General features: G+C 45.9%; 1 protein-coding gene across 2 annotated transcripts in view; it reads left to right on the top strand.

Annotated features, from left to right (window-relative positions):
- Nucleotides 1–14,660, top strand: part of PTPRA (protein tyrosine phosphatase receptor type A) — a 125,707-nt gene that overhangs the window by 6,467 nt on the left and 104,580 nt on the right. The gene's annotated exons all lie outside the window — the stretch shown is intronic.

Raw genomic sequence — 14,660 nt, 5'->3', positions numbered from 1 at the left:
GCTTGCACCCAGTTGGGCATCTCTTACTGCACTCTTTGAAATGGAAGTTTTGCCTTTGTGAGCTTTCAGTGAGCACTGAAGTGATAACTGGTGATGCGATCTCAAGAGAGGTCTTGACAAATGTGGGGAAGGTTTTCTGTTTACTCATCTTTATTTAAAAAAAAAAAAATGAAAGGAAGAACCTGCATTCACCTAGATGCCAGTCCACTTAATGTAGGAAGATACTGGCCATAGCTGTGCTTACTCCATCCACAAAAGACACTGTTATGCACCACACAGATCCAGTCCCTCACCGGGGACATGAGGAGAAATGGAGATGGAGGAAGAAGCGGCCCGCCTAGACGGTGAAATAGGTTAGTGGAAGAAAAGCCAGGAAGGCAACTTGCATCTGGCTGCTGGTGGCAAGGTGACCTGAGAGACTCAGCTAAACCCAGGGGGCAGAAGGGACAGACAATACACTCATGATACTGTTAGAAGCTGCTAAAAGGCAGAAACCCAAGTAAGTAAATCTGGCTGAGTAAGAGGAGAAATATGAAGAACAGGATTGGCTTTTTTTTAAAAAACAAAACAAAACATTTTAGTGGTTTATAAAGATTCCAGCAGCGCTCTGGGAAAGGGCAGCCTCTTGTTCCAGGCACCATGCGCACAGCACAGGGATATCCTGGCTCTCAACCTAAAGGTTTTGAGGTACCATAAATTTTTCTCATGATAGCGTGTGGCAGGACAGCATGCAAAACTTCCCTGCTGCTTTAAAATTTGAATAATGTTTTTATCATGCCAGTAGATAATCATCTCACTTTTGTTCCAGAAGTGAAGCTCTTATGGATATGTTTGAGAAGCCTGAAAATAAATATATTCGCACGTGTTTGCCAGTGTTGCTTATCACGTGGTATACCTCAGAGCCTCTGCATTTCACTTTCTTGCGAACTGGCCACTCTGGAGTACAAAGGCTCCAAAGTGTAACTTTAGGCCCACTCTCAGCTCTGCAGGTACATATTTAGTTAGTCTCCAAGTGGAAGTATAGGCTTAGTCTTCCCTCGTCCCTCTGCATTGCTAGATCAGAAGGGCAGTGCTTTAGTCAGTCTGTGGCAGCCCAAATGCTGCAGCTCCATGTCTGTCTCCTAGAAGGCACTAAGGCCATCCATGCTATGCTGGAATGATGAATTAGAGATGAACAGAGATGAGTTAGAAATGAATAATAAATTGGAAAGCATGGATAATCCTCAAGATTTTCTCCTGAGGAGACTTTAAATCTATTTGGCTACAGACAGAGTGATGTTTTTAATCCCAGTCGCTGTGTAGAATTTGCATTCTCATTCTGGTGGCAGGGTGGGAACGCCAGGCAGGATCTTTGGTCGACTCAATGTCAGCAGCTTGTTTTTTATATACTCGGCTAGCTGGAAGACCATGGCTGGGATTAGAGAGGTTAAATTAGTTTATAAGGATATCTAGGACTATATGGAAAAGACATGAGAAGACCGTTTTCATGGCTAGCATGCTTTTACTTTGCAGTTTTGTGAAAAAATTTTTACTACTTTTTGGTTCTGCTTCACTCAGACGTTCAAAATCTTTCTACTGGGCAGTGGTCTCCAGCAGCTTAATTTGTTGAGCCCTCATTTTTGCCATCATTTTAACCCTTTGAGAAATTTAGTGTATGCAGGTTGCTGCATAATGGGTGGATTTGCATTTCAGTCCTCTGCTGGGATCTGAAAGTCTGCACGGGTTGGCGAGCTCATCTAAAGCAGGCTACAGACATTTCCCGTGGGGCTATGAGAGAATCTCTTACATAGCACTGCCTTTAAGAAAAAATATTCAGCCAACTCATCTATCATCTTTTCTATACCTGGCTTGACTTGCAGTGGTTGTGTACGAGTTATTTTGGTTTTTTTACTCCAGTAGGTACTTGGAGGTAAAATCTGTGACCCAAACATTAATCTGCGTGGCAGCAATGCCTGGTCTGGGGCTGTACTTCAGCTCTCACTGTGCTGAGCAGGTGGGTCTGGCCTCCTGGAATCCAACATCCAAACGAATAAAATGCACAAAAGAGGTATTGTTACAAAGGGAAACTGAGGCATGGGCTAGTTGGCATTCAAAGGCAGCTTTGGAAGGGTTAAGATGAATCTCTGCTCTCTGGGGAAGTGAGTAATCTAAATGCTGCATGATCATCCTTTCTCATATCTTAAAACATGATTGAAGTAGGAGTGGGATGGGCAGCTTGTAGCCTTGTCTGTCCATGCAACCCAGTCTCCAAGAGCATCTCCTCCTGCTTGCATCCTCTGGTGTGTAATTCTCCCATACCCTCCTCAGCTGAGGCCCCAGAGAGGCTGACAAACCGGTGGCTCCATGAGTGTTTTCCACCCTAGTCCATCGACATCACTACAGTGTCTCTATCCCTCTTGGTTGCTATTGAGAGGGTCCTTGGCGGAGGTCATGTCCCTCGGTCAGGGCTGCAGGGAACTCTTAGGGATGCAGATTTAAAAGCGGTGCCGCAGGTGCATGTTCACAAAGGTAGCGGATCTCTTGGTTTGCCCAAGAAAGGTTGTGTAGACATCTGTGTATCCGAGATTGCTTCTTGTGTCCATGCCTTGTCCTCTACGTGACAGAGGATTTACTCTTTGCCTTCCTTGAAATTCGTTAAACTGAGTTTAGTGCCTGTGCAGAGGTAGTTGTCTTTTTTCCAGGATACAGCATGTTCTGTGGGGAATGTTTGAGTTTATGTAACTTCCTATATGTTGCTCTCTTCGTGTAGAAACTTGAAGATAAATTGTGAAATACAGGGAGATGCTTTAAAAGGATATACTCTCAGCTGGATCTCAGCCTGTTTGTGGCAAGAAAAGAGGAACCCAGGCAGACCTCTGTCCTTATTTTCTCTCTCACACAGCTGAGTGAGCAACGTGGGATGGAGCATCTGATGCTGCCCTGTTGCCCAATGCTGTGGTGCTCCTCCAGGAAGTGGGCATGGTGAGCTGTCAGCAGGCTTAAGATCAGGCACGTGCTGTTAGGAAGAGTGGCCGTTTCTCCATGGAGGTGCTGCAGCCCCAGCATCGTTCCCTGCAAGCCGGCTCCCCTTTCCAAAGCCACTGCATCTCTGTCCAGCAGAGAGATTGGCATTTTTGGTGGAGCCTTAAGTCAGTGTTACTTGAACCAGTTGGCTGGACCTAATCTTGCTGGGTTCTGCTTCGTCTCCATTCCCCTGTAGATCGAGGGGGTTTGAGGGTGCTCAGTGTCTCACGGAAGAGGGTCCTTTGGCTCCTGTGGGACACAAGCGTGGCAGCTGGTAGGAGACTGATGGATCTCATTTGCTGTAAGCTTGAAAGAAGCCGTTCACCCATCTGCCCAGCTTATTTCTGCTCATTATTTTTGAAAATGGTTTAGTTGCAAGTGGAAGAGCAATTGTAGGCATGATTGCTGCCAGAGTTTGCAGCCTGCCTCTACTGAATAACTACACAGCGCGTAATGAGAGTATCTGAAAACATCCATTTCCATTCCCTCTTCAACCCCCTGGGAGCAAAGGGAAGAAGCTCAGCCCCCAGACAACTCCCCCTTTTGAACTTCAAGGTTGAGAAACTGAATTTTTACTCTGAAAACTGCTTATTTGACTGGTGGACAGAGAATGAGGAAGTCTGTGCACACATGGATGGGAGAGGTGGAAATTCCTGGGGGAAAATGTGCTTCAGAGATGAGCCACACAGGTCTGATGATAGCTAGGTGGAAACTTCAGCCAAGGCTCTTGGGCAGCGAAGCAGTCTCAGCAGTGACGGGAAAGCTGAGCTTCACAGCATCTAAGCCCAGGAATTGACCTATTCAATGTGGTTTTTTGAAGTTACTGCAAGATCATAACTGTTTTTAGGAAGCCAAGGACTTTGCAGTTGCTCAATACTTGCTCAGCTGCTTTCATATGGATTATTTGGAATGATTTTATTTTTGCAGAGTGGATTTAGAGTTGCCAACATGGGATCTTTGGAGATTAGTATGTTTAGCTGCCGTAGAAAAATGTGGTGTGGCGAACAGCAGTGCAAGCCTCTCATAGCTGCTGTGACGAGTGGAGGCCTGGCCATTCTCGCTGGCTGCCCCTGTCCCAGCGAGGTGCTGCTGTCCATCAGGCTGGTTTGGTGATCATGGCATCATTAGAGGTGACCAATCCCTGAACGTGCTTGCAAGCTTTGGACTAAAAGACCAAACCTGTAGTCTAATTTGTTTAAGCTGACATTGCTTCCTGAAACAAGTTCCTGCCTGTTGCTGCCCATGATCCCAGGGTGCCTGGCTGTGGAGGGGGGAGATCTTACCCATGGACAGTTTTGCTCAGTTTGGGAGAGAATCTTTAAAATCATGTTTTGCAGTGTCTAAGGATTCCTCCTCTAATGGGACTCACGCTGTAGCTTCTTGCGGAGCCGTTAGCCCAGGGAGGGTGTTGCGCTGCGAGTATGATTTGATTTTGGGCCATTTAGTGCCCCATTGGTTGAGAAATGTGACACAGATTTGAGGGAATTAAGGTTTGTGGAGCCCCGTCTGCTGAAATGCCATCCACTTTCATCATAGAAGGTGGCCAGCTGAAATTGCCTCTTTATTTTGGTATTGGATTTTTCTCCCTCTGATGCTTCGTTAAGATGATGTAGTTACAGAAACGTGAGTAATTAACTAATGAAGGACATGGGTGGTAGCACAGTAGCCAGCTTGCATGGGTACGTGGACATTTTTCCCCAGTTCACAGTCCAGCCTGGAAAGGTCATCTCAGGATACCTCTGCCACGCTCATTGTGGCTGTGACTGGTCCCATCCTACAGCCAACACTTTCCGTGTCACTTCAGCTGTTTCCAGCCCCCCAGACGGTTGTGGCAGTGTGTGGTGTGTGGTGTCCTGCCTCTGATGCCGGAGTGCAGGCAGGCTCCCAGCCCTGCCAGAAACCTTGCCGGCAGCAGATCCCAAGTCCAAGGGAAAGAATAAGGCTGCTGCTTCCACCTTCTGTTTTTTGTTCCCTCTTTGCTTATTACAATAATTGTTACAGAACTTTTAAAGCATTGCTTGAGTTTTGTCTTCACTAACAGGACTGGCCTGTTGGTGCAGTGCATTTGCAGGAGGATTATTTTGGGGTTTAGGTGACAAATTGGAGCTCAGCTCCTTTGGGATGCTTTGACTTGACTCTTGATGAGGTTAGCCTCCTGAGTGAGTGCCCGGCATCCAGAGCTCAGTCCTTCATGTCCCTCCCACAGTTCGAGACTGGGTTATGGCAGCAAAAAAGGTTTTTTAAAAAAAAAAAAAAAAAAAAAAAGCCTCTTTTCAATTCTGATCTCCCTGCAGCCTGAGACATTCCTGCCTCTCTATCTCCCTGTGCCAGCATCTCCGGCGATGAGAATGTGCGATGTGGCAAAGGCTCCAGTACAGCGGAGATGGGCTTCAGGCTGCGGCAGTGTAAGAGGGTTTTTCTCCTGTCCTTTGGTCAAAAGGACTGTCAGCAATTTGCCCCTGGGGTCCAGGTCATGCTGACAGCATGCCAGGCCCAGTGGCTTTCCAACATGAGAAGCAGGCTATGGGACTGTTTTATGTGAGGCGAAAGACGTGTTTCCCCCAAGATCTTATTAGAGCGGTGCTGTTGGCAGGCCCTTCCCAACAGCCAGGTTCCCCAACAGCCCTGCTCCCCACCCTGGCCCTTAGGAAGACGGATGCCAGAGGGTTGAGAGTGGGAGCAGATGCTGAGCTGTGCTCATGGGTTTGCTTTCACCTGTGATTCTTCATAATGCGTTTCTGTGTGGCTTGATGAGGAATTGGAGAATTATGATTTTTAAAGATGGAAGTGCCAAACTTGGCTACAGGGCTGAAGCAGATGCACCATGAGCAGCAGGGACATAGACTTTCCTTCCACTGCCCTCCAAAGGTATTGCAGCCTCTGGTCCAGAGGACTCATTTCAGCCACTGAGTTCATTCAGTTTGGTGGGGTTTTTGGAGACTTTTGGAGAGCTAATCTTGCATCAAGCCTTGGGAGGTCATGTGGCCTGTAACAGCTACTGTGGCACAAACCCATCATTTGGACTTGGGCTACCAACTTCTGCCTTTGGGCCATCTCCCAGATAACAGTGGCTTTTGTCGAAGATATGAAGGTATTTTGTGTCCCTCTTGAATGAGGGTCTTCCAGTGACCCTGTTCTAGTTCTTCAATGTTCTCCATCCAGTTCTCAAACATCTCTGAGTACCCCAGTTTATCTGTGGTCATTTGATGTCAAACTGTAGTGTTGGGTGTTACGTTAGAATCAATTTTTCTCATTGCTGATGGTTTTACTTTATATATTTTTGGAAGCTAGAACCTAATTTTATTTTGAAGCAGTCAAAACATTGAATAAAACTCTCCAAAGCTTTCAAAGCATTTGAACTACATTCTCCCTTCAGACATTCTCAAAGTCACTTCCATCCTGGATCTGACTCTGAGTACTGGCTCTGAGCTGTGCCTGGGTTGCAGAGGCACTTGGATCTACCTCTGGAGAGGAGTGAGAGGCCTGGGGTACATTGGGAAGCGATAGCATGGGGGAGAGGAAATGAATACGTATGTGGTGCTTAAATCTGTTCTTGCTAATAAGAGTGATTTAGATTTGTTTCTGAGTGCAAGTTTGGTCCATCCTGTTCTGGAGCTAAATTCATGGCTAGCTTTTTCGGTTGTCTCCTACTTCCCTCTTGTACCCCAGCTGCCAAACCCTGGCTTCTCCACCATGCCCTGGCATACAGCATCACAATGACTTGAATTCCAGGACTGCAGATATATGTGCCAGCAGGAAACACCAAGCTTGTACAGCTATAAATTTTGGAAGCACCAAAAAATGATGACTTCAGAAAAACCTTCTTGTTTCTGCTGAATTCGCTCTTTGCTCAGAGCCCAGCAATGTTGAACAGGCACCTCGGAAGCTTGGCTTATTTCAGTCTTTGTGCAGCATTTGGGTTTGTGCAGAATAACTCCCAGGCTTTGTTGCAGTCCTTGCATGCTCACTCCTCTAATCGGCCCAGGCTGGAGCAGTGCGACGTGCGTGTGGTTGCAGTGCTGTGGAAGCAGAGCCCAGCGCAGGTGGTGGCAGGAGGTCCACCTCACCCTCTGCCCTCACAGCAGGCAGGTGAGGGCTGCCAAGACCAGTGGTGCTGGGTCACGCTGAAATCTTGCTGCAGATCCATCCTGCAGTACAGAAGTGAGACACCAAGAAGCAGTTTTCACCTGTTTTCATATCCCCACTGTGAGTGGTTCTTGGATCCTGCCCCTCCATCGCCACGGCCAAGAGCCGAAATATGATCTTGGAATAAGGTGCTTGCAGGCAGAAAGTCTGGAAGTACCCGCACTGCCCTTTTTCCCCCTGTCTTCCTTTGTTTTTACGAACCTGTTCCATAAATTGTCTCTGTTGACAAAATCACACTTATGTCAAGCACTTGCCCGCTTAATTCTTCCACTTGTAGTTTTTCTTTCCTCTGGGCAGGGTTGTTTCTTAGCAGCTTTAAGCGCAAAGATGCCTATTTGTTAAGTCTTTCCTGGCTTCAAGCAGAGGAATTGAGACTCTTTAATATTCCTCTCTTCTGTGAGCTCTCTTCCGTGAACTTTCCTTCACTTGCCATCCTACTCCCATTTATTGATGCCTGCCTTGCTCACAGATTTCGTGCCCAGAGAGGGCCTGGGGTGTTCCTGTTGTGTCACACCAGACTGCCTGCTGCCTGCAGGGAAAAGGGTAAAGATGTGAAATAAAAGGAGGAGTTGGTGCTTCCACGCCTTTTGAGAAGTGATGGTTTTTGAAATACTCTCAGCCTGAAGTCTCTTGCGTGGAGAATAGATATGATGTGTCTAATGAAGCTGACTGTTTCCCACTTGAGTTGCCCACTGCCTGATCCAAAAGAGATTTGTTCCTTCTGAAGTGGGGCTTGTTCAGCTCACTTTAGTTAATAGGCAGCTGAAAAAGCAATACTTTTGCTTTTTTCCTAGCAGAAAACATCCTGCAGAGGATTTATTATTAATAATAAGCGGCTAAACCATGTCATCTTTGATAGCCAGGCATGTGCTATTAGCTGAACTCAGTGGTTTAGTCCTGTCCTATAACCTCCCTTTAACCTTGGTGCCAGCTGTGCCTATTTCACTGTTAATATTTGCACTTAATATTCCCACTTACTGCTTAATAACTGGGGATCAAGCCCTGTCTCGTCAAAATTAGGTGTTCTCTGGCACTCAGGCGCAGCAACATTGGCTCATTAGCTAGTACTTGGTTGAGCAGGGAGGGCTGTCACCACAGTGCCGAAAGGGAATTAAGGTGTGAAGAGCTGATTGTTGTTATGTGGCAGAGGTGAGCTGATGTAAGGTGTAGGTGGTGGTGTTTTGGGGAGTTTATGTTTCTGTTCCCTCTTTTCTGCACGTGTTGGACCACATCTGATGATCGGGTAAGGCAGCTCAGCTTGCTTACCTTGGCATAAAACTGCTCTCCCCAGCACAGCACCCTGTCCCGGCTGACGTTTTGGCAGCTTAGCAATGCCAGTTGGCCCGCTGTGGCTGACGCAGAGCCTGGCACAGGCGGCTGTGGGAACGTCTGGGGTGGGGAGGTGGAGGAGAAGGGAGCTCTCACCTTCTGGTCACAGTGGCCTGTGTGATCACCCAGCTCTGAGAACCCCACGTAACCCACCACAGAACTTCTCCCAGCTCTGGCTGGTGTCCTGACCGCCTTACTCTTGCCTCTTGGTAGGCTGAAATGAAAATGTGGAAAACAGATGTGACCTGACGATACTATCTTGTTTAACTATCTATATCCAGATGTTTCCAGCTTGTAGTGCTAATTTCCACTTACAGTCATCCAAGAGCTAAATCCAAGATGCTTGCTGCCTTCGTGTCTGGGAAGAGGAGTCAAACTAACCTTAGCGTTAGTCCTGTGATCCATTACTTTGCTCAATGCTACATCTCTTGCATCCAGCTAGGGCAAGACTGTCCATGCCCAAACTGTCATAAGCATCTAGAAATCTCCTTCCTGTAGCGAAGGTTTTTCTTCGTTAGTTGGATAAAAGTATTGAAAAGCAAGAGGAAGGAGAGGAGAGTAGTCTATTTTTGAGAGTAGTCTGTATTTCAGGATAAGTACTTTGTAAGGGCTTTTCATCATGTCCTTTTTTGAAGACAGTATGAATAGCTTTCTCGAAGGGAAGGGATGTTCTTCCCTCGAGACTGCACATGCTTTTCTTAAATTTCATTGGCACGTGACCACTGAGCACTGAAGGACTCATATGAGTTTTTCTAACTCCGTTTGAAAGGCAAGCTGTTCTTTCAGAATCTGTATGACAAGAGATGCTGTAATCATGCTGCAGCGGTAATTGCATTTGTAATGTGAAAGACAGAACAGAGTCTAAAATTCTCATCCTTGACTGGCTCTGTCGGGACTCAAGGTAGTTAAAGAAAAAAAAAATGAACCCAAAACCAACAAACCCAACCATTGCTTTTGACATTTGAAATTGGTCTGGGCAAAACATTAGGAAACAACATACTCCAGGGGACAAGATGATCTAATACATCTGACTTTAAAGAAACATGCTCCTGTGGAAACTTGTTTCTGTGCCTATTCCAAAGTACTGGCTGCTGCCCTGATCTCTCCTGCCCCCCCATACCATCTCAGCGTAGTCAGCAAGTTCCAGTTAAACTTCTCTTCTGCCTTTTATTTTGGGCATGTACCTGAGTTAGCTCCATTCCTAAGTAACCAGCTCTGTCAGAAGAAAGGCTTCCAGGATGCTACTGGAAACTTATTGTCTGTTTCTGGAGGAAAAATGCATTCTTTTAAGTATGTTGTCCAAGATCTTGACTGTTCTAGGGCAGCTGAGGCTTCGTGCATTGGTTGACCTTCTTGGGATGAAGTTCTAGCCACCCACGTGCACCGTTTGCATTTAGCTTTAAGAAGGAGGTTTGGAGAACCAACCTGTGCCATAGGATTTCGCTATCACCCCTTTGTTGTTCCTTTGACGTTGCAGTTGTGATATATGACGATCTTTCATGTAGCAACAGCGATTTACAAGCAGAAGACCTCTGCTGTTTAATGCTGTTCAATTTTGAGGGGTGTGGAAAGGGGAGCTGGGCCAGAGAGAGCTGCAGCAGTCAGATGTCCCCAGCGCTGTGAGAAGTCTTGGCTGGAGCTCAGCAGCTTGGGCTAGGGATGCTTCTGCGGTGGCAGATCCTCGCTGGTCCTTCTGCCCTGACTGCAGATCAGACCCTTATGAAAATAGCTCTTTGGTACAAACACAGTGAAAGGGGCTTGGCATCCCAGGTGGATATGGGCTTGTTTGCATCTGAGTTACTCCAGGTTTTCCTTTAGTGTAAAGGTTTGGCATTCCGTGTTTGGCTGGCTTGAACAGTAGGCTGATGCCCTTCATGCGTGTAATCATCGGTGTGGCATGGCCTTTCCCAATAGGAGGTTGCTTATGAAGTTCCATTCCTCTTTCCTTGTGCTACATAAAGAATATAATAGACTATCTCTTCTGATTCTTGCTGGTTTGTTCAGGAGCAGGTGCCAGCACTCACCATGTATGGACCTCTTACGAAGCAAGTATTTCCAGTGTACTAAACTACGGAGAAAGAGGAAAAAGCACTCTGTGAGGTTGCCTCAGTTTGAGAGGGGCAAGTTTTCTGCTCCTTGTGCTCTCTGTTGTCTGTCCCAGCTAAGTCTCAAAACTTCTCACAGGCTTAGTATCTTAGGAGCAATCCTTTTAAAGAGAAAAGGGATACAGCCATTTTCCCCACCCTCCTCTATCCCTGGGGGAGCAGGAATGGTACTTTCTTTATCTAAAGACCTGCTACTTTTCTGAACTCCTGCATTTTGCATGGCACACTGGATGAAATTCTTACATTTTGCTGGCTGCACCTCCTACTGACCTCTTCCCTCTTTCATTTTAAGTTGCAGAGATTGTTTTGTCGGGGTGCCACAGGCACTTAATATGCTTCTCCATCTCCCACATCCTGTTGGCTCTGCCTCTGACCTTCTGCAGAGCGAAGGAGATGCTCTCCTCGCTTTTGTTACTCACTTTTTCCTTTTGATGAAGCTTTTCAGGCCAGGGTGCATGTTTGCAGGACCGTCTGGATGTTTCGTGTTGTTGGAACTCGTGCGGTATGTGTCTTCTCTGCTTATTGTCTCCAAAAAGAGGGCCAGAAACATGCAGAGATCAAGACCCTGTCTGAACCTGAACTTATGTATCATAAGTCTAACTGATGACCTTAGGTAGCTATACATAGTCACTCAAAAAAAAAATCTTTATAAATCAGCATTTACACTATAGAACTTCATGCAAGTTGATTGCAAAATCACTTAAAGTGCAACAGAACAAAAAATGTTAACTGTTACGAGGTTAAAGCTTTAAAGGTAGATAAGTACCTATCTAGAGGCCATGGAGGACTGGCGACTAGGAAGTTATGGCAAAATCATACCAGAGTCTTGTTTAGTCCTTGGGATACGGCCTCGGTGTCTCAGGACCATCCTTTGCACTCCTATTTTTTGTTGTTCATCTCTTCTTCCTAATAGAAGGACACAAGGACATGCAATAATGCCACAGAAGAGCATATGTGCCCGGGTGCTGAAGGCATGTCTTTGGCATGTCAGCACATGGGAGTATCTGTATGGAAACTGACACTTGTGGAGATGAGAACCATCCCAACTGAAGTCAAAGCAGATGGGACGCGCAGACTGAACCAGCCCGTCTAGTTTATGCTTTATTAATTAGATGTGTTATCGGAGTCATCTGTATTTTCTTTCCTTTTCTCTTTCCGAACCAGTTCTTCTGCTTCTTCGCCCGCAGAGGTACTAATGAGGAGCGCAGTTTGAATCTTTAAGACTTGCGTGGCAGTGCTTGTCTGCCATGGTTTATACTAATGCTGTAAAAACTTTGGGGTAAGAACTTAGTGGAGCTTTATGAGCTGTGGGTATCATAATTTTTGGAGTTGATGGTACTGCCCTGGTAGCACATCCTGCCCCTGCATGATATCGGTGTTTGTAAACACTTCCACCCCATGTGTTGAGCTATGCTGCTACTTGCTGTAGAATGCTTAAAAACTTACATGGATCGAAAAGGTCACTGGATAAACTCATGGAAGGAAAGTGCAAAGATCCTTGGGCAGAAGCAGTCTATGCTGGAGATGGGGAAGTGTTCTGGGGAGAAAATGGCACGTGCTGGTGTTCATCTGACCTTGCTTCCTACAGTTGGTGCTGATTGCTGTTGGAGGTGTTGAATTACAGGCCTCTTAGATGTTATCTGTCTTGCTTATTTGGACAGTCTCAGACTGTAACTATGCGTGCTAATTTTTTAGAGTTTCCTGAGTACTTTGGAGCTTAAAGCACTCATCTGGGAGCTGGAAATTGAAGTTTCCCCATATTTCCTTTGGATTTCTAGCCACCAGTGGGTTAATATCTGCATCCTCAATGGCAGGGCCCTTATCTGTATATGGAGGGTGAAGTGGATTGTAAAACCCTTCAACTGTGGTGTGCCCGTGTCTCATGTGGGAGATGGCAAAACCTCCTAAAGCCAACCTGTACCTGAGTATCTGCCTTTGGGACAGGTGGAGCTGTTTTACAGCTGCCATTTGGCAAGATAAAGGGGATAAAGCTGCCGTTTGGTGAGATAAAGTCTGTGGATTTGCTTTATGTCTAACACTCTTCCAGAAATTACTTGTTCACTGAATGAGCTGCAGGATCAGCCCTGCACAAATCGGGGGGAAATGGCTGTTAAGGATCGGTTTGTCAGCTGACTTGGATATTGCACAGATCCCTTCCCTTTACAGCAGGACAAGATGATGACCGTGCACATACACGCAGCATATGTTATCCTGGAAGTCCCTTTCCCAGGCGTGGCATGCCTTTGTGCATGCACAGCATCTACCATGTTAATAAGATGCTGGTGTCTTATATCAGCTAGTTAATTGGGTCCCTCGGTGCAGGGATGTTTCCTGCTGCTGCATCCTCTTTCTAAAGCTATACATCTACCTTGGGTACTTCACTACTGATGAAGATATGTGATGCTGAGCTATCTGCCATGCCCGAAGCCAGCGGAGGTTAAATCGCAGATAAACCTTTGGGATTGCTTTCAGGCTTGGGGGGATGCACATGCTGAGAGTGCTACTGGAGTAATTTTAATTGTGGTGTGTTTATCACGCTTACTGTAAACACAGCAGGAGATTGCTGCTTCTTTGGAGCCTGAAAGCTGCGCATCACCCTGCAACTGTGTATTGGTCCTAGAAAGCTATGGGGCACAGGGATGCCCTGGTTGAGATCTCAGCTGTGTTGTTTCCAGATAAGGATGAAATCTCTCTGGGTCCTGTGCTTCCTCCTCAACTTGTGCCAAACTTAAGTTATTTTGTAACACAATTTTGTAGGCTGATTCCTCCTCCTGAAAGCAAGCAGCCCTGTTGCTAGGGGAGGAGGGGGGGAAACCTCAAGAATAGTAGTCTTCATCGCTCCAACACTGTAGATAACATTGAGTCACTGCTGAAAGCCTCAAAGCAAAGCAGATGTTCAGTTTCTAGTGACTAAGTATTAAAGGTACCAGATGAGCAAAGTTTTAGCTAAAGTATTTAATTTGTGGTTGGTAACTGAGACAAAGCATGAGCAAACAAGGTGTAATGCAAAAATGGGCTTCTTTTCTGTCTTAGAATCGCCTGCATATTTTCCTGAAAACTATTTTCCATTTTTTTCCCTCTTTTTAAATAGGTCTTTCCGGCTTGACTCATTTTCACTGTAATTGTAACCTTTAGTTCTGGGTGGGAAGGCAATTATTTTGCAAGACATGAGACCAGTGGTAGGGTGAGTGGGCTTTTATTGCTGCCTCTGTCATCTCACTGTTTGATAAGTTGCTTCTCAAGGAGTGTCTTGTGTCTGTGAAGTTGGGGATAATTATACTTACTCTCAAAAATTAGGAAACCGGACTTAATGGTGCATCTGCTTAGCCTTACTTTTGAATTCATGAATGAATATAAAAATTTGAATCTGAATGTGACTCTCATACAGCTGTTAGCCTTTGAGTAAGAGATAATTTTTGAAGACTTATGATCTTAAAAAAAAAAATATTAAAATAAGATCAGAACTGTGATCCCAGAAACCTGGTCTCTGCAGGCAGCCAACACTGAAAGCTCCTTGAGATGCTTCTGGTTTAAGTATCAGGTTCCCATTCCTTTGATCATTGGCGAGAAACCTGCAGCACTGTCTGGCTGTTTGAAGCACAAGTGCTGTGTCCCTCCTTGCCACTCAGAACTGAGCATCCATGCAGATTTATTGTTGGAACACAAAAGGGAAGGATTTGTGTCCTGGTCCCTCTTCTCATCAGTGTGTGCAGTGTGAGTGCTTGTCAGTTCCTCAAGTTCAACGAATATCGTAATATCCAAAGAGTATCTGACGTAAAACACACAAAAATTCCTGAGAAAGAGGACCATGGCCAGAACTTCCCTCCTAGCTAAGTCCATTAATCACTATGCAATATACTTTTTGGTGTAGCGATTTACATGTTTGGCTACTTAGCATTGTACAACATCAGGGAAGGACAGAAAAGACCATGGACTGACTAGGCTGCTCCGCCTGGTATGTGAGAAGTGGATTTGGACTACTGAGCCCAAGTGTGAGCTTAAGCCAGGGCTCCATCACACTGGTCTTGCAGGATTTAGCTGTTCTTATTGGCAAGTTCTAGGTGGTTTCTATTAAGA

This window comes from Chroicocephalus ridibundus, chromosome 5 (assembly GCF_963924245.1).
Source record: "Chroicocephalus ridibundus chromosome 5, bChrRid1.1, whole genome shotgun sequence".
In the NCBI taxonomy this organism is placed as follows: Eukaryota; Metazoa; Chordata; class Aves; order Charadriiformes; family Laridae; genus Chroicocephalus; species Chroicocephalus ridibundus.
The sequence above is the reverse complement of the archived record's forward strand: the minus strand, read 5'-3'. Positions and strand labels throughout refer to the sequence as shown.